This window comes from Carcharhinus amblyrhynchos, chromosome 32 (assembly GCF_965287045.1).
Source record: "Carcharhinus amblyrhynchos chromosome 32, sCarAmb.v2.hapA, whole genome shotgun sequence".
Taxonomy (NCBI): Eukaryota; Metazoa; Chordata; class Chondrichthyes; order Carcharhiniformes; family Carcharhinidae; genus Carcharhinus; species Carcharhinus amblyrhynchos.
In genome coordinates, this window is record NC_137355.1 from 22,680,787 (window position 1) to 22,702,852 (window position 22,066).

Genomic DNA, 22,066 nt, shown 5'->3' on the forward strand with positions numbered 1-22,066 from the left:
AAAGGTTCAAGTCTTTAGGAGAAGGGAGAGGAAATGGGGAATTGAAAATGTGGCTGGAAAGCAAGTGAAATGAATTGGGATGGAGATTTGCAATGTGACTGGGGGCTATGGCGGGGATGGCCAGACCCAATGTAAAATGTAATTTCGATTTCAGAAATGCAAATCAGGTGCACACTGAAGCTGTGCTTCTCCTACAGGAAAATTCAACACACTGGAACATGAAACCCAGCCTGACACACACACACAATTATTAACATGAAATAAAACCCACTGTTCTCACTGAAAATGTGTCACTTGGTTCCTTAAAGCAATGCTGATCAACACATTAAACACTGGTGCTGTGCTGGGTCTTGTTAGCGGCTCTGAGCACCCTCCGACTGTTTAATTCCACTTCAGCTGATCCGATCTTCCATCGAGAAACCCTTCAGACTGAGCACCAGACTGCTAGCTCAGAGAATTCAAGGGCGTATATGTCAGGGACATGACCCTTCACAATAACCAAACCTCTCAGGCTCTCAGTAAGATGGTTCCACAATAATAACTGCTTCCATCATGGCCCAGTGACTAAAACCTCAGATCCAGACGTTTTATCCATTTAGCCTATTACATTTCTAATTTTTCCCAGTTCTGATGAAAGGTCACGAGCCTAAAACATTAACTCTGTTTCTCGCCACAGATGCTGCCATAACCTATTTCCCACATTTTTTGTTATTCAGATTTCCCAATTTCCACAGCATTCTCCTTTCTATCAGTAATCTAGAGGCTTGGGTTAATGGGTTTAAATTCCACCACAGCAGTTGGTGGAATTTAAATTAATAAAATCTGTTATCCCGGTTATGGTGACCATTAAGCTATCATCAATAGTTGTATAAAAATATCTGGTTCACTATTGTTCTTTAGGGAAGGAAATTTGCTGTCCTCACCTGGTCTGGCCTACACGTGACTCCAGAATCACAGCAATGAGACTGAATACAGGAGTTGGGACATCTTGTTGAAGTTGTACAAGACATTGGTAAGGCTACACTTGGAATACTGTGTGCAATTCTGGTCACCCTATTATAGAAAGGATATTATTAAACTAGAAAGAGTGCAGAAAAGATTTACTAGGATGCTATCGGGACTTGATGGATTGACTTATAAGGAGAGGCTGAATAGACTGGGACTTTTTTCTCTGGAGTGTAGGAGGCTAAGGGGTGATCTTATACAGGTCTATAAAATAATGAGGGGCAAAGACAAGGTACATAGTCAATATCTTTTCCCAAAGGTAGAGAAGTCTAAAACTAGAGGGCATAGGTTTAAGGTGAGTGGGGAGAGATACAAAAGTGTCCAGAGGGGCAATTTTTTTGAGTGGTGACTCTCTGGAACAAGCTGCCAGAGGTAGTAGTAGAAGACGGTACAATTTTATCTTTTAAATAGCATTTAGATAGTTACATGAGTACGATAGGGATATGGGCCAAATGCGAGCAATTGGGATCAGTTTAGGGGTTTAAAAAAAAGGGCAGCATGGACAAGTTGGGCCGAAGGGCCTGTTTCCATGCTGCAAACCTCTTTGACTCTTAACTGCCCCTCTGAAATGATTGAGTAAACCATCCAGTTTAAGTGAAATTAGAAATCAGCAAAGAATGCCCCTTAAACAGCAATGCCTACATCTTATCAAAGAATTCAGTAAAGGAAGGAGTTGTTATTAACCTGGATGCTCCATCTACCATCCGCAGTCTGTGTTGTTACCTGTACTCACTCTGATTTGCTGTTTTTGCCATTCTTTCACAGGATGTGGATGTCGCTGACAAGGCTAGCCTTTGTTTTTCATCTATCATTACCCTTAGACCGAAGAATTCAGAGGGCAATTAAGAGTCAAACAAATTGCTCAGAATATGTCAGGGACACAACTCCAAAGACCAACTTTTTTACATTTATTAAACCGCCCCCAGTGAGAGTCAGCACCTTCAGGAACTGTATCCCAGTGAGAGTCAGCACCTTCAGGAACTGTATCCCAGTGAGAGTCAGCACCTTCAGGAACTGTATCCCAGTGAGAGTCAGCACCTTCACGAACTGGATCCCAGTGAGAGTCAGCACCTTCAGGAACTGTATCCCAGTGAGAGTCAGCACCTTCAGGAACTGGATCCCAGTGAGAGTCAGCACCTTCAGGAACTGTATCCCAGTGAGAGTCAGCACCTTCACGAACTGGATCCCAGTGAGAGTCAGCACCTTCACGAACTGGATCCCAGTGAGAGTCAGCACCTTCAGGAACTGTCCCCCAGTGAGACTCAGCACCTTCAGGAACTGGATCCCAGTGAGAGTCAGCACCTTCAGGAACTGTCCCCCAGTGAGAGTCAGCACCTTCAGGAACTGGATCCCAGTGAGAGTCAGCACCTTCAGGAACTGGATCCCAGTGAGAGTCAGCACCTTCAGGAACTGGATCCCAGTGAGAGTCAGCACCTTCACAAACTGGATCCCAGTGAGAGTCAGCACCTTCAGGAACTGGATCCCAGTGAGAGTCAGCACCTTCAGGAACTGGATCCCAGTGAGAGTCAGCACCTTCACGAACTGTATCCCAGTGAGAGTCAGCACCTTCACGAACTGGATCCCAGTGAGAGTCAGCACCTTCAGGAACTGGATCCCAGTGAGAGTCAGCACCTTCAGGAACTGGATCCCAGTGAGAGTCAGCACCGTCAGGAACTGGATCCCAGTGAGAGTCAGCACCGTCAGGAACTGGATCCCAGTGAGAGTCAGCACCTTCAGGAACTGTATCCCAGTGAGAGTCAGCACCTTCACGAACTGGATCCCAGTGAGAGTCAGCACCTTCAGGAACTGGATCCCAGTGAGAGTCAGCATCTTCAGGAACTGGATCCCAGTGAGAGTCAGCACGATGTCAGTGGTTAGCATTGCTGCCTCACAGCACCAGGGACCTGTGTTCAAGCCTTGGATGACTGTCTGTGTGGAGTTTAGAACATAGAACATTACAGCGCAGAACAGGCCCTTCGGCCCATGATGTTGCGCTGACCAATTAAGAAAAAAGCAATGACCCTCTAACCTAAACCAATCCCTTTCCATCCATAAACCCATCCACGGACCTCTTAAACGCCCCCAAACTAGGCACATCTACAACTGCAGCAGGCAGAGCATTCCAATCCCTCACCACCCTCTGGGTAAAGAACCTACCTCTGACATCCATCCTATAACTACCACCCCTTAATTTAAAGCTATGTCCCCTCGTGCTAGCTTTCTCCATCCGAGGAAAAAGGCTATCACTGTCCACCCTATCTAAACCTCTAATCATCTTGTATGTTTCAATAAGGTCTCCTCTTAGCCGCCTTCTTTCCAACAAAAACAACCCCAAATCCCTCAGTCTCTCCTCATAGGACCTCCCCTCCATACCAGGCAACATCCTGGTAAACCTCCTCTACACCCTCTCCAAAGCCTCCACATCCTTCCTGTAATGTGGGGACCAGAACTGTACACAATACTCCAAGTGCGGCAGCACCAGAGTTTTGCACAGTTGCAACATGACGTTGCGGCTCCTAAATTCAATCCCCCTACCAATAAACGCCAAGACACTGTATGCCTTCCTAACAACCTTATCAACTTGATTTCCAACTTTCAGGGATCTATGCACATATACACCTAGATCCCTCTGTTCGTCAACACTATTCAGAGTCCTACCATTAGCCCTATACTCTACACATCTGTCATTCCTGCCAAAGTGAATTACCTCACACTTTTCCGCATTAAACTCCATCCGCCACCTCTCAGCCCAGCTCTGCAACTTGTCCAAGTCTATCTGTAAACTATGATACCCCTCTTCACTATCTACCACTCCTCCAACTTTATATGTTGTCCTTGTGGATTGGCCATGCCATACTGTCTAAAGATATGTAGGTTAGGGGGATTAGTGCAGTAAATACGTGGGGTTATGGGGATAGGGCCTGGACAAGATGCTCTGTCGGAGAGCTGGTGCAGACTCAATGGGTTAGATGGCCTCTTTCTGCACTGCAGGGAATCCATGATTCTATATTCAGCATCTTCAGGAACTTTCCCCCAGAATATTTATGTGGGTCTAACTGTGTCTTCAGCATACAAGGTCATAAATGTGGAACTATATCTTAAGTGTTACTTGGAATGGGTCTGGATTGATGGTACAAATTAGGAAAAGAGTATGGGGCCAAATGGTGCAAGAGTATTATCTAACTGCATCTGTACTTCGAGCTCAGCTTTCTCATACTGTTGGGCTAAGTAACTCCTCTTTCCCGATATCCTGCATTACTCCTGGAATCTCCCCTGTTGTTAGTCTGATTTCCTCACAATGATGCTCTCTGGACAGCATAAAAAAGATGCCAGTTAGGTTACTAAGTCTTCTACCATTAGAGTGAGGTTTAACTCTCCGAGATAATTATACTCTTTGCCTTATTATCATCTCTGGCTTACAGTGATGTTCCTGGTTCCGTCTTGGAGTGCAGCCACCCTTACCCAACACCCAAACCCAGGAAAGGTTTACCATGTGAAATTTTAACTTGGTGCTGACTTACTTCAGTTTAATCCAATTTCATTCTTTGAAGGGCTTTGTTAATTTTGGAGAGTCGGGAAATGAGAAAGGGAGAAAAATTGAAAAGAAATCAATAGAAGGTTCTCAGAACCATCTCGACATGCTTCACATACAAATGGATCTCTTGCTGCCTCCTCAGCCAGTGTGATATTCATTTTGTGCACCACAACATTCCAGATTGTTGTTTGATATTGTTGCCTAAGAATGGTGGCCAAGACAAAACATCCTGCTCTTTAATTGGTGCCTTGAAATCATTAACATCCTCTGAAAAGGAGTATGGGAGCTTTGTAAGAATTGCTATTTGATGTGATAAATAAAAAGCTTGCAGAGCAGCGGGAGAGCGTTCTTTACGAGGGAGACGTGTATTTCATGCAGATTCCTCCACCAAACATCCCAATATGTTCCTCATGCATTTCCTGTTTTATAGCAACTTTGTTCTTCCATTTCAAAACACAGATAGACTTCAAAGGCCAAATGAAGGTGATGCAGTGACAACCTTTTGCCAATCTCCACCTCATCAAATAACACCGAGTTTCAATACGCATACAGTTACACAAACCTTTTTCTCTTCACTTCATGGTGATACTGGAATATAATTTCAGATGTAGCAGTAACCTCCAATACCTCGCCCAAGTTATTGTTCACTTTTCTTAACTTGCGCTTAGCGCTTCTTGATATCACTAAAGCTACCTCATACACAATCTCAGCGAGTTCTTCAAGCCAGTTGCTGTCAGGACCAGAAGAAAATGATACCATATTTCCCAGTGATAGCAAGTTATCCTCTTTTAAACAGCACTTGGTTTGAAATGTTGAGAGTTAAGTGAATTGGAGACAGAGGGCAGGAAGCTCTGGGAGATCGCTAACACTGAATGACTGATATAAGAGACATGATGGAACTGGAGGAGTTCTGACAGAACAAATGTGGCCAGCTTCAACAAGATCTGCCCAATCTGAAGTTAACTCGATCAAATTGTGAGAAGTTTCTCAAAAGGTCATCACTGACAGACTTGATACACTCCTCCAGTCCCGTCGTATCTCTCATGCCAGTTCCTGGCCTTATCAAAACCACTCCACATCATCTCCTTACAAAATGGGAAGTTCAGGCTGCAACCTCCTCACTGGGAGCAGTCAGGAGATCGTAGCATCCTTTGGTTGATTTGCAGCTAAATGTGTTGGGGATAAGCAGCTACTCATTGTACATCTTGGCTCACCTATTGAAACAGTCTGTATCCAAATGCAGCAAAACCAGGACAACACCCAGGCTTGAGCTGATGAGATGCAAATGTTACTCGTCACCTAAGTTCCAATCCTCCCCAACAAGAGAAAATCTAACCATCACCCTTGACATTCAATAGCATTACCATCACTGAATCCCCCACTATCAACATCCTGAGCAATACCATTAACTGAACTGGACCAGCTATATAAGTACTGTGGCTACAAGAGTAGGTCAGAGGCTGGGGTAATGGCAGGTGATGATATTTCAATTAAATTCTAATGCTCACATTGAAACCATTGTTGATTCTTGTAAAACCCATCTAGTTCACTAACGTCCTTCAAGTAAGGAAGTCTGCCATCCTTATCCAGTTTGATCTACAAATCCAGATCCAGTGTGGCTGACTCCTAAGTGACCTAGCTAGCTATTCAGTTCAAGGGCAATTAGGGATGGGCAATAAATAGTGGCCCAGCCAGCAACACCGATATCCCATCAATGAATGTTTTGAAAAAGCTGCATGGGAACGCCACCAGCTCCCGAATTGGAACTATATCACCATTCCTTTACTATCGCTGTGTCAAAATCCTGGAACTCCCTTCCAACTCTGGGTCTTCCTGGACTGCAGCAATTCATGGAGGTAGCTCTTTAGAGAAATTAGGGCTAGGCAATAAATGAGTTCAACCAGGATGACTGCAGTCCTTGAACGAATAAAGAAAATCACTTGGTTCATCCACTCCAAACCACCCTCATCCCACTGTTAGATTTCTCCTCTACCCAAGGTGCTGCCCCCTTGTCTTTCACTCTGCTGTCTATTCCATATGTGCAACTTCAGATGACGATCAGTAACTCCCCAGCATACTCCTCCTGCCCCTAATACAATACATACTGGGGCAATGCACTAGAACCTGCCAGTAAAGACCTAGCAATTAAGATTCACATTCAGTGAAGCAGGGGTGTCTCACACACTCGCATATACATACATCACCTCATTGACATTTATAAGAACTGATGAACTCGGTTAAGAATAATTGTATTTGAACAGCTCCTTAATGAAGAGCTCACTACATGACAACCAACTGACCTAGTACCTTCTTAAACAGACCATGTTTTCAGACTTGAGGTCGTGGCACCGACTTACAATTAAAATCACACCACCTTACAGTAAGCCCCTGGGACCCAACACTTCTAATGGAGCACAGGTTACAGTGTATGCACATCATCAGAACCTGGAACACACAACACTGAGCCGCCCATATTCAGTATCATTAGAAAACACTGCTACACTAGATACTTACTGAGGTAGTGTACGTACAACACAGAGAGCCGCTAATAACAGGGAGAAGCAGAGGAATTGAGAGGAGTTAGCCAGAGATGGACACAGAGCAAGAGAGAGGTAAACAGTGAGAGAGAAATATGACAGAAAGAAAGAGATTTGGACTGCAGCACAGTGGTTAGCACTGCTATCTCACAGCTCCAGGGACTGGGGTTAAATTCCAGCCTCGGGTCACTGCCAGTACAGAGTCAGCAGGTTCTCCCCATGACTGCGTGGGTTTCCTCCCACAGCCCAAAGATGTGCAGGTTAGGTTGATCAGCCATGATAAATTGACCTTAAGTCAGGGGGATTAGCAGGGTAAATATATGGGTTTACAGAAATAGGGCCTGGGTGGGATTGTGATTGCTGCAGACTCGATGGACCGTATGACTCCTTCTACACTGTAGGATTCTGTGACAAAGAAAGCAATATAGAAGGCGCAGATATACCCCTACTATTCACTCAAAACCAGCTCCACATGTTTAAATGGCTGACACAGGACAGGGCATGAGGACAGCAGAAATATTTTAGGGAGGTTCTGAAAGCTTTCCTGACAAGTTTAAATGTCCCACCAACTCACTGGAAACCAAATGGGGGTAATTTATTTAGTAAGGCACCAAACACAGGAGATTTTGTCAGGAACGTGTAGAGGTGAAGGTATACCATCCAAACAGCCCATCCAGCCAACCCTTCAGCACCACCTACCCTGCATGTGACAGAGTCTCCAGATCACACACCGGACACCAGCCATTACACAACCCAACAAACCAGACTGGAAAGCAGTCAGCCTCAATTCATACAGACTGTTGAAGAAGAAGTGGCAGACAACGAAATGCCTAAGAACCATGGTGGCACAGTGGTTAGCACTGCTGTCTCAGCGCCAGGGACCCAGGTTCGATTACCGGCTTAGGTCACTGTCTGTGTGGAGTCTGCACATTCTCCCTGTGTCTGCGTGGATTTCCTCCCACAGTCCAAAAGGTGTGCGGGTTAGGTAGATTGGCCATGATAAATTGCCTTTTAGTGTCAGGGTAAATAAGTGGAGTTATGGGGTTAGGGCCTGGGAGAGTGATTGTGATTGGTGCAGACTCGATGGGCCAAATGGCCTCCTTTTGTACTATTGGGATTCTATGAAGAAGCAGTAGACAACAAAATGGGACAGAGAAACAAGAAGCAGAAAGGAAAAACATGGGAAGCGGACAGAAAGGCGGGCTGGGGAGCAGAGAGATAGAGAGAGAGAGGTAGAAAGAAAATAAGACACAAACAGACAAAGCATTGGCTAGGAGACAAAGAGAGAAAAGGGCACAGAGACTGAGAATGATGGAATTCTGTATGTGGTAGAGTTTTATAATGAAGCAGGGATAAAGAAGAGGTTGGTCAGAGAGCAGAATCACAGATAGAAGCCAACTGGGGAAGTATAATCATGTGCAACCAGTGCACCACTTCAAACAAGCCTATTAAATCAGACTAAGTGTTTTATTAGCAGCAGCTCTGGTCTCCTCCTACTAACCTACAATGTAAATTAAAGAGTCTGTGCTCGGAGAGTCCTGAATTTCATCATCTCTCATTGCTTGCATTCCCCAGCACTATTTAACCAAATCACCCTGTGTATAAGCATCATTCTCCATTCCTTATCTAATAACACGCGGATCTGAAACACAACAAAAGGATTTGGCAAAATGCCCAACTGCAAGTTACATTTGTCAGCAAGACTCCCATTTTCTTATATTTGGTCTTAGGAATTTTAAAAATAAATGGACTCCAAATACATTCCATTTTATCAACCTCATCTATTTCAGAAGCTGGGAAATTAAAATTCAGTTATCACAATGTGCAACATGACTGCATCTACAAAATATATACACTGCCCTCGTGACCACAGCTCTCTGGGAGGCTGACACCAGCCCTGCACATGAAATCCATTGTCTATGTAACTTGTTATTCACTGCAGTGCATGGAGAAGTCTGAAGGAATCGTTTCATGCACCAGGCAAGAATTCTTGGCAGCCCTGGTGGGTATCTTTAGAATAAAGGGACCACGATTGCTAAACACGTCATATAACATAGTTACACACAACAAGCGTACACCCTTAACACAGCTCCAACCCTTAAAGAAAAATTCAAGACAAAAGGGCTGGAAAATGGGACAAAGAACAGAAAATGCTGGAAGATCTCAGCAGGTCTGACAGCGTCGGTGGGGAGAGAATAGAGCCAACATTTCGAATCTAGATGACCCTTTGTCAATGAAAGAGCAGCATCTACCTAATCAGAGAACTTGCTGTCTGTGCTGCCAGCATCACACTGGGAACTAAACTCAATTCCACTCTCGCTCGCTGTTCCCTCTCTCTGTATCCTGATTGGATTGAAATCAGATTCCTCACCCCATTCTTCAGAACTCCCTTGCCTGCAATCAAAGAAGCATCCACTACCAGAGTTTCTGTAATGGCAAAGGTGTATGCCTGAAAGGCAAAGGCTTGGATTGCTGAATCAAGTGAGTGAAATGGCTAATTCATTGTCCCCAAATGAACATCCTTCATTCTTCACGTTGCCCTAGTAAATAATTATAAGAGATTTGCTGGCCATCACCACATTATGGATGTGGGATCTTGCTATGTGCAAATTGACAGAAATGTTTCCAAATTACAACAATGCATACATTTTGATTTGATTTGATTTATTATTGTCACATGTATTAACAGTGAAAAGTACTGTTACTTACACCCTGTACAGACAAAACATACCGTTCATTGAGAAGGAAATGAGAGAGTACAGAATGTAGTGTTATAATCTGTAACACTAGGCTATAGAGAAAGATCAACTTAACGCAAGGTAGGTCCATTCAAAAGTCTGACAGCAGCAGGGAAGAAGCTGTTCTTGAGTTGGTTGGTACATGACCTTAGACTTCTGTATCTTTTTCCTGAAGGAAGAAGGTGGAAGAGAGAATGTCCGGGGTGCGTGAGGCCCTTAATTATGCTGGCTGCTTTGCCGAGGCAGCGGGAAGCGTAGACTGAGTCAATGGATGGGAGACTGGTTTGTGTGATGGATTGGGCTACATTCACAACCTTTTGTAATTCTTTGTGGTCTTGGGCAGAGCAGGAGCCATACCAAGCTGTGCTACAATCAAAAAGAATGCTTTCTTGACTTCACTGGCTGTACCATTTTGGGATGGCCTGAGGTTGTGAAAAATGCCATATTGCAAGTTTTTTCTTTCTATTTTCTTCTTTCTCCTCTGCACAAACTTTTAAAAACCCAAGCTTTATGTTAGCTCCTGCCTGCTGATTTACCAGCATTGCTCTTCTATCTTGGTGCAGTCTAGGGGTGATCCCTTCACCCATGTCTTTGACGGTCTAATACTGTGCTGGGACAATGAACTAGCCATTGCATACACAGGATTCACCAGTCCCACAAACACACCCCTCACCCAGGAGTTAAAAAGCAGCTCTGAGAATGGATGCCTGTCTGATCGCAGAGGAAGATCTACAGCTTGGAACAATACCACCTCCTCCCTCAAACGTTGATGACAAAAGAACAAAGAGAACGTATAATGAGAACGGCTTCAGGCTTTTCCAATCTTTAACTTGAAGAAATTGCAGTTCCTCCTGGTCTGCCAGTGAGAGAAACAATGTGGTCACATACACACAGTGGAGAGATGGAGTGAGGTGGCAAAGAGGAAGAGCTGGGTATCATCGGCATACATGTGGAAGACGATACAACTAAGGGGTTCCTGAAGTGGAGGAGGCCAAGGAGAAGCAAGTGTAAGTCTCACTGAGCTGAGCAATAAAGAAGAGGTGTTGGAGGAAGGTGGTGTACTCGACCAGGTTAAAGCTAATTCCAGTTCAAATTTCAGAGTTTTTATTCAAATCCCACATACATACCCCCAGGAAACTCACAATAACAAAGCATCAACTGACAGCTTGGTGACCCTTATACATCAAAGGCAGCGTCCCACACCTGGAACCCAGCAAGGAGTTTGCACAGTGAGCAGGCAGGGCAAAGGGGTGGGGCTGCAGGGTGCGGGGGCGAGGTTGGGGAGGGAGGGGGGGGAATGGGGCTGCGTGGAAAGGGGCCGGAGCAGCGGGGCTGCAGGGAAAGGAGCTGCACTGTGATGAGGCTGTATGATGATGAGGCACTGGCAGCAAGGTGAGGATAAGGATGAGGGAGGGGGGGCAGGGTAAGGATGAGGGAGGGGGGGCAGGGTAAGGATGAGGGAGGGGGGGCAGGGTAAGGATGAGGGAGGGGGGGCAGGGTAAGGATGAGGGAGGGGGGGCAGGGTAAGGATGAGGGAGGGGGGGCAGGGTAAGGATGAGGGAGGGGGGGCAGGGTAAGGATGAGGGAGGGGGGGCAGGGTAAGGATGAGGGAGGGGGGCAGGGTAAGGATGAGGGAGGGGGGGCAGGGTAAGGATGAGGGGGGGCAGGGTAAGGATGAGGGAGGGGGGCAGGGTAAGTATGAGGGAGGGAGGGAGGGAGGGACGGAGGGAGGGAGGGAGGGAGGGGGGGCAGGGTAAGGATGGGGGGGGCAGGGTAAGGATGGGGGGGCAGGGTAAGGATGGGGGGGGCAGGGTAAGGATGGGGGGGGCAGGGTAAGGATGGGGGGGGCAGGGTAAGGATGGGGGGGCAGGGTAAGGATGGGGGGGCAGGGTAAGGATGAGGGAGGGGGGCAGGGTAAGGATGAAGGAGGGGGGGCAGGGTAAGGATGAGGGAGGGGGGGCAGGGCGAGGATTCTGCTCAGTAACCTTCGGGAGGCACAGTGGTTAGCGCTGCTGCCTCTCAGCGCCAGGGACCCGGGGTCAATTCCCGGCTTGGGTCACTGTCCGTGTGGAGTTTGCACATTCTCCCTGTGTCCATGTGGATTTCCTCCGGGTGCTCCGGTTTCCTCCCACGGGTTAGGTGGGTTGGCCGTGCTAAATCAACCCTAGTGTCAGGGGATTAGCAGGGTAAACACAGTGAAACCCCGATTTGACGTGCCCCGATTTAGCGCAAATTTGGATATAACTCAATGAATCATTGGATCCTTTTTTTTTGCTCTTTCCAGGGAACTGAAAAGTTTTGGTGAGTTAATTTGGTGTTTTCTTAGATCAAAATGGAACAAACTGCTAGAAAAAGAAAACCTTTTTCTGTGAAATGCTACGTTCAAGGAAGGAACACTCGATCACTTTTTTAAGAAATAAACTGTTGTTGTTTTTGTTTATTTAAAAAGCTTTACTAAAAATTAATTTGTGTTTTAATTTCTACTGTAACAACAACGATTTATTCACCAAACTTTTTAATTAAAAGGTAATTTACTTGCCAGATGGTAAACCTGCAAAAAGCGGATCAAATAGGGCAATAACAGGGGTGTTTTAGGATGTTAGGTCAACATTGGGTCAGTTTAAACACTGATTTTCTTGAACCCTGATTTAGCGCAACCTCGCTTTTTTCGCAATAACATGTTATGGACCCCAACCATCGTGTTATAACGGGGCAGCACTGTATGTGGGTTATGGGAATCGGGCCTGGGTGGGATTGTGGTCATTGCAGACTCAATGGGCCAAATGGCCTCCTTCTGCACTGTAGGGATTGTATGATTCTCAGAGTGGAGGGACAGCAAGGTTTTGCATTCTGAAGTACCTGCCTATTTTACACACAGTCACAGCTTAGATGTTGATGTTGGTTCTGATGTGCGCACACAGCTGGTACAATCTGTGCAGGATGTGACCCTCAGTGAATAGGAGTGTGCTGCTGACACCACAGGGGTCCAGCCTCTCTTACAGCACATCAAGTAGGGTGGATTCGGCTGGCCGCATGCTGTCAGCCGCGTGCTAATGTTTTTGTTCAACCCACATTTCCTCTCCAATCGTACAATCTACTCAAATCAGGAACTTATTGCAGAAAAAACAGGAAACATTCCATTAATATTTCCTTCCACATCTCTTATCAGTGTGAATGAGAGCACCGACCTATTAAAGCACTCAATGCCATACCAGGGAGCATCAGTAACCTGGGCGAACTGAGCTTAGTGGCCGCATCAACACAATTCCTCTGCATAAACATAGTGTTGGCTTCCCTGGGCTGCCAATGTATGCCCACATCAACCTCAAAGCCCAAATTTAGTGTACCCACATCTAATGCCTGTTCACCCCTCCCTTGTGTACAATTGTTCCTGTAGTCCAAGCTGCCAAGTTTGCCAAGCACTGAGTGCCTCGGTTTAAATATACAGCCAAAGTAAATTAAATGTAGCATCACAGATAGACACACAACACACGATGGGAAACAGAACAGGCAGGTGTTAAGTAAGAATGCGATTCCAGCCAGCAAATAAAAATGCTCTTAAAGGTGTTGCTGAAATGAAGTTTCTCGTTAAGATACAACAGTTCAGTTGTCAGAATCGGAACACATTATAGACTAGCAGTGTCCAATCCTGTTGCCTGTCTCTGGTGTACAAATCCTAAAGCTAACACCAGTTAAGCTTAATATGTAGCTGCTGAACATTTAATATTAAAGTGATGATCGTGTAATCGGCTCACAGATTCTCAGAAACGAAGGGAGCTATCTTATACATGCAGGGATGGTCAATAAATATTATGCCATTGTTTGTAGAGAAAGGTGAAAACAGAACCTACAAAGGAGGTACATTAATTTAAAATAAATTGTCTAAGTTTTAGAAATAGAATTCTATAAAGGAGTCAGGGAAATGGGATTACAAAAGACAAGACCAACAGGCTGAAGGCACTTGCAAAGATTGAGCGGATCTTAGACATACCAACATAAACGTGGACCAATCAATAGATACACAGATGTCGTTTACTCTGGCATGCACGTCCTTAGGTGCTCTTGTGCGTGCGCACACGGCCTGTCAGTCACATGGGTGCACATGAACACACAGTAACGCTCACACGCACAGTCACTCTCACACAAGTGCATGTACGCAGTCACGCTCATGCGAATGCACACAATCTCAATCACTCTCACACGTACACACATACACACGCAGGCACACACACCCACACACAGGTGTGCACGCAATTGCATTCACACTCTTACACACCTTCACATACAAACAGCATCGCAGCAAGTGGGCACATCTTTAACCTTAGAGCTACTTTAAAAAAAACACAAAACATTTAATATCAAGTTCCAAAATATTTCATTTTTGCCCCCACTCAACCAGGAGAGTGTGTTGGCATCTGATAGTGGTCAAGAATGGGATTTGGTTTAAATGTGATGCTGAAGTGTGCCAACATCTTTCAAATATTTCCTGTTTGCATTGCAGGAATGGCTGCCCACAAACCTCATACCCATCAAGGGGGTCAGCATTTTGTAGGGTGGACGAAAGGGAAAGGATCACCAGAACGAAAATATCTGGATGTCAAACAAGTGACTTTTCTCCTCCCCACAGATCAGCGGAAGGTAAACCTGACCTCCCTCTGCTGAATATTCATCGCAGTATGATCACAGCTCCCTCCAGCAAACAGTGGCTGTGAGCAAGCAGACAGAGATAAATGGCACACTTATGTAGTGACAGCCACACAAACCCTACGCAGTCCCAGAGCAATCACACCACCCAATACCAGCCAAAGGATGAATACTAATTAGCAAGGCAGGAGATGTCAGGCTAACATTCATTAACACAGTACAGAACGTAAGAATCGGATACAGTGCTCGCTGACAGCTCAAACTCGGCAACTCTTCAAACACCAGGAACAAAGCTAAAGGGACTGCGTGTTTTGGGAGCTTTTTTCTAAACATATCAGAGACCTCAACACAATGTGTGGCATCTCACAAGTTTCACACTGGTGATAATGAAGACAGGAAGAGGACTGGAATAAACAGAGAGCTGTCCCCAAATGGAGATTCTCAGAGGTGCTGAAACCATTCCACATACAGATGGAATAAAATTAAAACCAAGTTGTAACAGCCAAAGCAGAATACTGTACCTGACTTACACACATTCAAAGAAGAAATTCCGGCTGGAGAAAACAATCCTTGTTGGGCCAACACTCTCTGACTGGTCAGACAAATCTCCATTCACAGTTACTCATGTATTGGTGGGATAACATGCAAAGTGTCAAAGTCCCCACATGCCACACTCACACATGTAAACTTTCTAATAGGAGTGGGACTTCACTGGATCATGGTGATGGGCTGGAGCCCAGGGTGATTCTTCCTCTCAAGCGTACAAGGTGCCAGAAGCATCCATGGTCACCGATCAACACTGGTGTGTCTGAAGCAGCCCCACCAGGGCAGAGGAATCGCCTCCTCGATCCTGAGCCCTGGTTCGATGCCCATATGAATCTCACACTTACATCATTCGCTCGTTGAATTTTGTGAGGAAGCAACTACTTCTAGCTTTATCACCTCATTAGCAAATAAATCATAAACCAACTCACCACGATCTTTCAGTGCCAATAACTCAAGACATCTGAGAATTAATGGGGTCATGAATTTAAGCTTTCCAGGTGTCTGGAGGCTGCCTGGTATTCAGTGCACAGTGATCCAGGAAGAGACATACATGAGATATTACACCAGGCACCCTGCTCTTCTACATAAGAACATAAGAAATAGGAGCAGGAGTAGGCCATCTAGCCCCTCGAGCCTGCCCCGCCATTCAATAAGATCATGGCTGATCTGTCGTGTCTCAGTTCCACATTCCCGCCCTCTCCCCATAACCCTTAATTCCCTTGCCTATCAAAAACTTATCAACCCGCATCTTAAAAATATTGAGCGAGGCAGCCTCCACCACTTCAACGGGCAGAGAATTCCAGAGATTCACCACCCTTTGAGTGAAGAAGTTCCTCCTCAACTCCGTTCTAAACTGCCCCCCCTTTATCTTGAAGCTGTGCCCTCTAGTCCTACTGTCCTTTCTGAGCGGGAAGAGCCTCTCCACCTCTATCCTATCCATCCCATTCAACATCTTATACGTCTCAATGAGATCTCCCCTCATTCTTCTAAACTCTAACGAGTACAAGCCTAGTTTATTCAGCCTCTCTTCATAGCTCAACCCCCTCAACTCCGGCATCAGCCTAGTAAACCTCCTCTGCACTCCCTCCAAGGCCAAAATATCCTTGCGTAAGTGCGGCGACCAAAACTGCACACAGTACTCCAGCTGCGGCCTCACCAGTGCCCTATACAGCCGCAGCAAGACCTCCCTACTTTTATATTCAATCCCCCTCGCTATGAAGGCCAGCATCCCATTCGCCCCCATTCTATAATATCAAAGATCAGTCTGGAGGTGACTTTTTAATGAGAAGCTTCTAAACTCACAAATATACATTTATTGCAGAGAGAGAGGATCTTTGGCCCCATGTGTCTGTGCTAGCTCTTTAAGAGAACAATCCAATCAGTCCCACTCCCCTCCAGCTTTCCCCCTAAACCCCTTCAGGTATCCAATTCCTTTTTTTGAAAGTTCTTGTTGAATTTGCTTCTACCAGTAGCCCATCCCAGATCACACAACTCACTGCAGAGAAATAAAACTCCTCACCTACACCACCTTCCCCATCTCGCTTGAGACGGTTTCTAAAATCTTTCACTTTGACCAAGCTTTTGAACGAATCTAATATTCCCTTACGCAGCTCGGTGACAAGTTCTGTTCGATAATCACTCTTGGTGTGAAGCACCTTGGGATCTTTTACATTAAGGGCACTAAATAAATGCAAGTTATTGTTACTGTAGATTCTAGGTGCTAAGTGAGATTTAAATCCATAACTGCACAGTGAGAACGTGGCCATATTTCTTAAGCTAATATGCTCCATTGGGGGACTTTTCATTCATTATCCAAAGCTGCCCTCCCTCTCAATGAGACGCCTGTACAAAGCATTTCATTCAGTATGAAATGGCCCAAGTTATCTCCTCCTCGCACTGCCCTAGTTTGGAATAGTGAACTTTTAATCTTTTAATGATGGATGTTTTTCCAAGTGGGCAAAGTGTGAAAGCTAAACGGGGCCATCATCAGACATTTAAAATCACAACTGGTCCTGTGTCAGAGACAGCTCCCCGAGAACACACATTCTCTCTGTGTCTTTGCTCTCCCTTTCTGTACATAGTTCTGGGCACTCTCGATAAGCTCCTTCCTCCACAGAAAAGTAATCCTCACTCTCTGCACACTGCGTTCTCCCAGGTTGCCTGCACACTGCCTTTCTGTGCATGTCTCTCCTTTCACTAAAGGCAATGCAGTATACTGCATGTTTCATGAGTCTAAGGAACCCATATCCACAGGCTAATGGAACAGAATAAAGCTACACATGCCAAAGGTTTCCATGGTTACCTTCAGTCAGTGAGGGACCTCAAATTGGGGGTGGGGTGGAGTCTGTCTCCTTCCTGCAGCAGGCACAGCCCTGCTTTTGTTTAAGCAGAGCTCCAGTTCATGTGGGCTTGCCTCACACACAGTGGTTTAAAAACAGCGTCCCATTGCAGCCCTACCTAGAAATAAATAACCTTTGGTCCCTCCCCCTCTTCTCACGCCCTATCCCTCGCCCACATCCTCCCCCCCACCCCCTCCAAAAAGGTGTTGGGGAGATAAACTGAGTGGACAGTCCAGGGATTGGTGGCAAGGTCCCAGTTTGTTGTAACTTGCAATAATAACAAATTCTCTCAACCCCATGCTATCCCCCCGCTGACATCATCTAAAAACAAAGTGAGGTTCCACGTGTCTGTCACCCAACCCCCATCTCATCACCACCTTTCTCCACCTCCCCACTGTGTTGAATTTATCACACCCACTGTGTCATAGCCAGTAAATTTCCTCCATCTAAATACTGGGAAGACCAAAGGCATGGTCTTTGGTCCATGCCTAAAACTTCATTTGCGAGCCACCATTCCATCCCCCTCCCTGGAACTGCCTGAGGATATATCAGCTAATTCACAATCTTGCTTTCATATTTAACTTGGAAATGAACATCCAATCACATATTGGCGCCCTTTCTATGATTGCTATTTCCGTTAAATCGTCCAACTCCATCGCTATCTGCCTGTCTGCTGCCAAAACCTCGCCCTCTTTACCTTTAGACCTGACTATTAAAACTCAGGCCGGGCCAGCCTCCCACCTTCCGCCCTTAATGAATTTGTTCCCATCTAAAACACTGCCACCCATATCCTAACTCACACCAAATCCCATTCACCAGCACCTCTCTGCTGACTTACCTGCATTGGAACCTATTCCATCAATGTTTCAAGTTTAAAATTCTTATCTTGCTGTTCAAACCTCTCTGTAGCTTGCCTCACACCAACTCTATAAAACTTTTCCAACTCTTCAACACTCTGCTGGCACTGTGCTTTTTCCAATTCTGGCCTCTTGATCATCACCTACTCAATCGCACCACTGGCTTTCAGCTGCCCCGCCTCTCTATGTCTCTCTCTCTCTCTCCTCCTCCTAAAGATACTCCTTAAAACCCGCCACTTTGATCAACATTTTGGTCTTCTCACCTAATATCCATGGCTTGAGTCTAAATTTTGTTTAATAATGGTCCTGTAAAGAGCAGCACGCTGGCAGTGATTAGCACTCACAGTGCCAAGAACCCAAGGTTCAATTCCTGGCTTGGGTCACTGGCTGTGTGGAGTCTACACGTTCTTCCCGCATCTGCATGGGTTTCCATTGAGTGGTCTGATTTCTTCCCACAGTCCAAAGATGTGCGGGCTAGGTGGATTGGCTATGCTAAATTGCCTCTTAGTGTCAGGGGATTAGAAGAGGAAAAGCTTGAGGTTGCAGGATAGGGCCTGAGTGGGATTGTTGCAGGCTCGATGGGCCAAATGGCCCCCTTCTACAGTGTAAGGATCCTATGATTCTAAAGCATTGTGGAACATTTTAGCATCTTAAAGGTGCGTTACAAGTACAAGTTATTATTCTTTTTGAATGCAAATTGATCAAGTTACGCAACAATACTAAACCAGGACAATACTGAAGTCAGATGAGGCAACTAAGAGTTAACTAAAAATCAGTAAAGTGGCACAAGAGATTCCACGTGGTTTTATGTTATCTACGGCTCACTAGGTGAACCGTATCCAAACAGGATAAAGATGAACCAGATCACAGGGTGATACGCGATACTATGGGTAGCACAGTGGTTAGCACTGCTGCCTCACAGCACCAGGGACCCAGGTTCAACCCCGGCTTTGGTCACTGTTTGTGCAGAGTCTGCATATTCTCTTTGTATCTGCATGGGTTTCCTCCGGGTGCTCCCGCTTCCTCCCACAGTCTGAAAGACATGCTGGTTGGGCGCACTGGCCATGTGAAATTCTCCCTCAATGTACCCGAACAGGCACCGGAGTGCAGCAACTAGGGGATTTTCACAGTAACTTCACTGCAGTGTTAATGACACTAATAAGTAAACTTTAAGAGATGTATAGGCATGTGAAATCAAAGCAAATACAAAGGCACCTTACATTGAAATGGGAGACTGAAATTGTGCAGTCTGGTTATAACAACCACCTATTCTGCTGCCCATCTCTGGTCACAGAAATCAGAGAATCATAGAATCCCTACAGTGCAGAAGGAGACCATTCGACCCATCGAGTCTGCACCAACCACAATCCCCATAACCCTACTTACTTACCCTACTAACCACCTAACAGTAGGGTCAATCCAGCATGGCTAATCCACCTAACTTGCACATCTTTGGACTGTGGGAGAAAACCAGAGCACCTGAAGGAAACCCATGCAGACACAGGGAGAACGAGCAGACTCCACACAAACAGTGATCCAACCTGGGAATCAAACCCGGGTCCCTGGTGCTGTGAGGCAGCAGTGCTAACCACTGTGCTACCAGGCTGCCTGGGGAACTCGAGCATAGAAGCACAAGGCTGATTGCTGGTGACCTAAGGTTTGAGAAAAGACTACAGAAAGTTGAGCTTGCAGCTTGAAAGCTGGAGATTTATCAATAGCTCACAAACATAACGTGAAATGAGGGTAAAAGGAACAGGTTCAAACTGGCCCATAACCGATGTCAACATTGTTCACATTGCCACAAGGAGTTGATTCTATTGAAATTCTCATTTACAATGCACTCACTATACCCCTCCAACCACACAGGGGTGTAGATTCATCTAATCCTCTCTTGCAAAGTCATAATACCAGGAAGATTTTCCTTAATCCAACTGATAGAAAATTTCCAAAGCCTAAATATACATTTCAAAAAGAAGGAAAATATAATCCAGAATTCAAAATTCTTCTAAGTTAAAAGTAATTTTTTTTATATAATGTTTAATTGATCCAGTTTGCAGCAGAGCATGGACAGCGAACCAGCCCAAATGCAACATTCTTCCCAGGATGAGGCAAATTTGGTCAAATTCAATTCTCAACAAGTCATAATGGAGTGTGCCATCACTTCCTCCCTTGAAACTAACTTTTACAGACTCCCAGTTTGAGCTCCTAGTTCCTTAGAGACAGCATCAGACGGCTCTTTGTAATTGAAATGGAAGCTCTGTTGTTTGGCAGAGAAAAACTTGCAGCCTTCAGTTTCCAGGGAAGCTCCATTTTGAAGCTTCATGGCTTGCTGTGGCTGCCAGAGAATGTGAACTATTTGTGGCTCACTATAGCATCATCTTGACCAAACACATTCTAGGCTCTTGATGCAATAGTTCAATGGCTAAAATGCACTTATTCAGCTTCTCTTTTAAATACAGCACAATACTGGGCTTTCAATCTTGATGCCACACATCGCAATGTGAACATCAAAAAGAACTGAAACTGGTCACAATGCAAAGAATGATTAACACTTGAAATATTTGTCAGAGTAAGGATAATGATTCCTGCAGTCATTAAAAACAGTTCTGCAGTACTGGTTATGGGACTTTTGGGCAACGATTCCTAGAGCTTGTGTTGCTAAAATCAACTCCCTCATGCAAACAGGAGAATGATAGCTTCACGGAGTCATAGAGGTTTACAACATGGCCCTTTGACCCAACTTGTCCATGTCACCCAGATTTTACCATTAAGCTAGTCCCAAATGCCCACATTTGGCCCACATTCCTCAATACCAATCTTACCCATGTAACTGTCCAAATGCTTTTCAAAAGACAAAATTGCACCCTCCTCTACTACTAGTTCTGGCAGCTTGTTCCAGACACTCACCAGCCTCTGTGTGAAAAAATTGCCCCTCTGGACACTTTGGTATCTCTCTCTCTCTCTCCCTCTCACCTTAAACCTATGCCCTCTAGTTTCAGACTCCCCTGTCTTTGGGAAAAGATATTGACTATCTAGTTGATCTACGCCCCTCATTATTTTATAGACCTCTATAAGATCACCCCTCAGCCTCCTACACTCCAGGGAAAAAAGTCCCAGTCTATTCAGCCTCTCCTTATATCTCAATCCATCAAGTCCCGGTAGCACCCTAGTAAATCTTTTCTGCACACTTTCTAGTTTAGTAATATCCTTTCTATAATAATGTGACCAGAACTGTGCACGATATTTCAAGTGTGACCTTACCAATGTCTTGTACAACTTCATTAAGACATCCCGACTCCTGTATTTAATGATCTGACCAATGAAACCAAGCATGCTGAATGCCTTCTTCACCACCCTGACCAGCTATGACTCCACTTTCAAGGAGCTCTGAACCTGTACCCCAAGATCTCTTTGTTCTATAACTCTCCCCAGCGCCTTACCTTTAACTGAGTACGTCCTGCCCTGGTTTAATCTATCAAACTGCATCACCTCGCATTTATCGAGGTGATGCATTAGATAATGAAGCCAGGCTTGTTTAATCTGGACCTCCCTGTGTTAGCTTGACTGTCAGTGTGAGAATACATTCTGCAACAATAATCCATGGATAGGGAGTTCAGGTGGACCAAATCATCACCATTGTTCACAATTATCTGTAGACAAGAGCAGAGCAGAGAAAATGGCCAAGTAATGCACTCAGATATCAAATACAATAAGGCCCAGAATGGCCTAACCAGGACTGTTGTGGTTCAGTCAGAAGAAAAATTTCTCAGTAGTAATTGGTGCAAAGAAATCACCAATCTCTGACTTCACAACAGAGAAGTGCCTGATTTTTGCAGGAGAACACGATTCTTCAATTGTACCTTTG

The 22,066-nt window shown here is 45.2% G+C and overlaps 1 protein-coding gene across 2 annotated transcripts in view; it reads right to left on the minus strand.

The window, feature by feature from the left end:
• LOC145360738 (neogenin-like) overlaps positions 1 to 22,066 on the minus strand; it is a 181,185-nt gene that overhangs the window by 132,254 nt on the left and 26,865 nt on the right. The window lies entirely within an intron of this gene.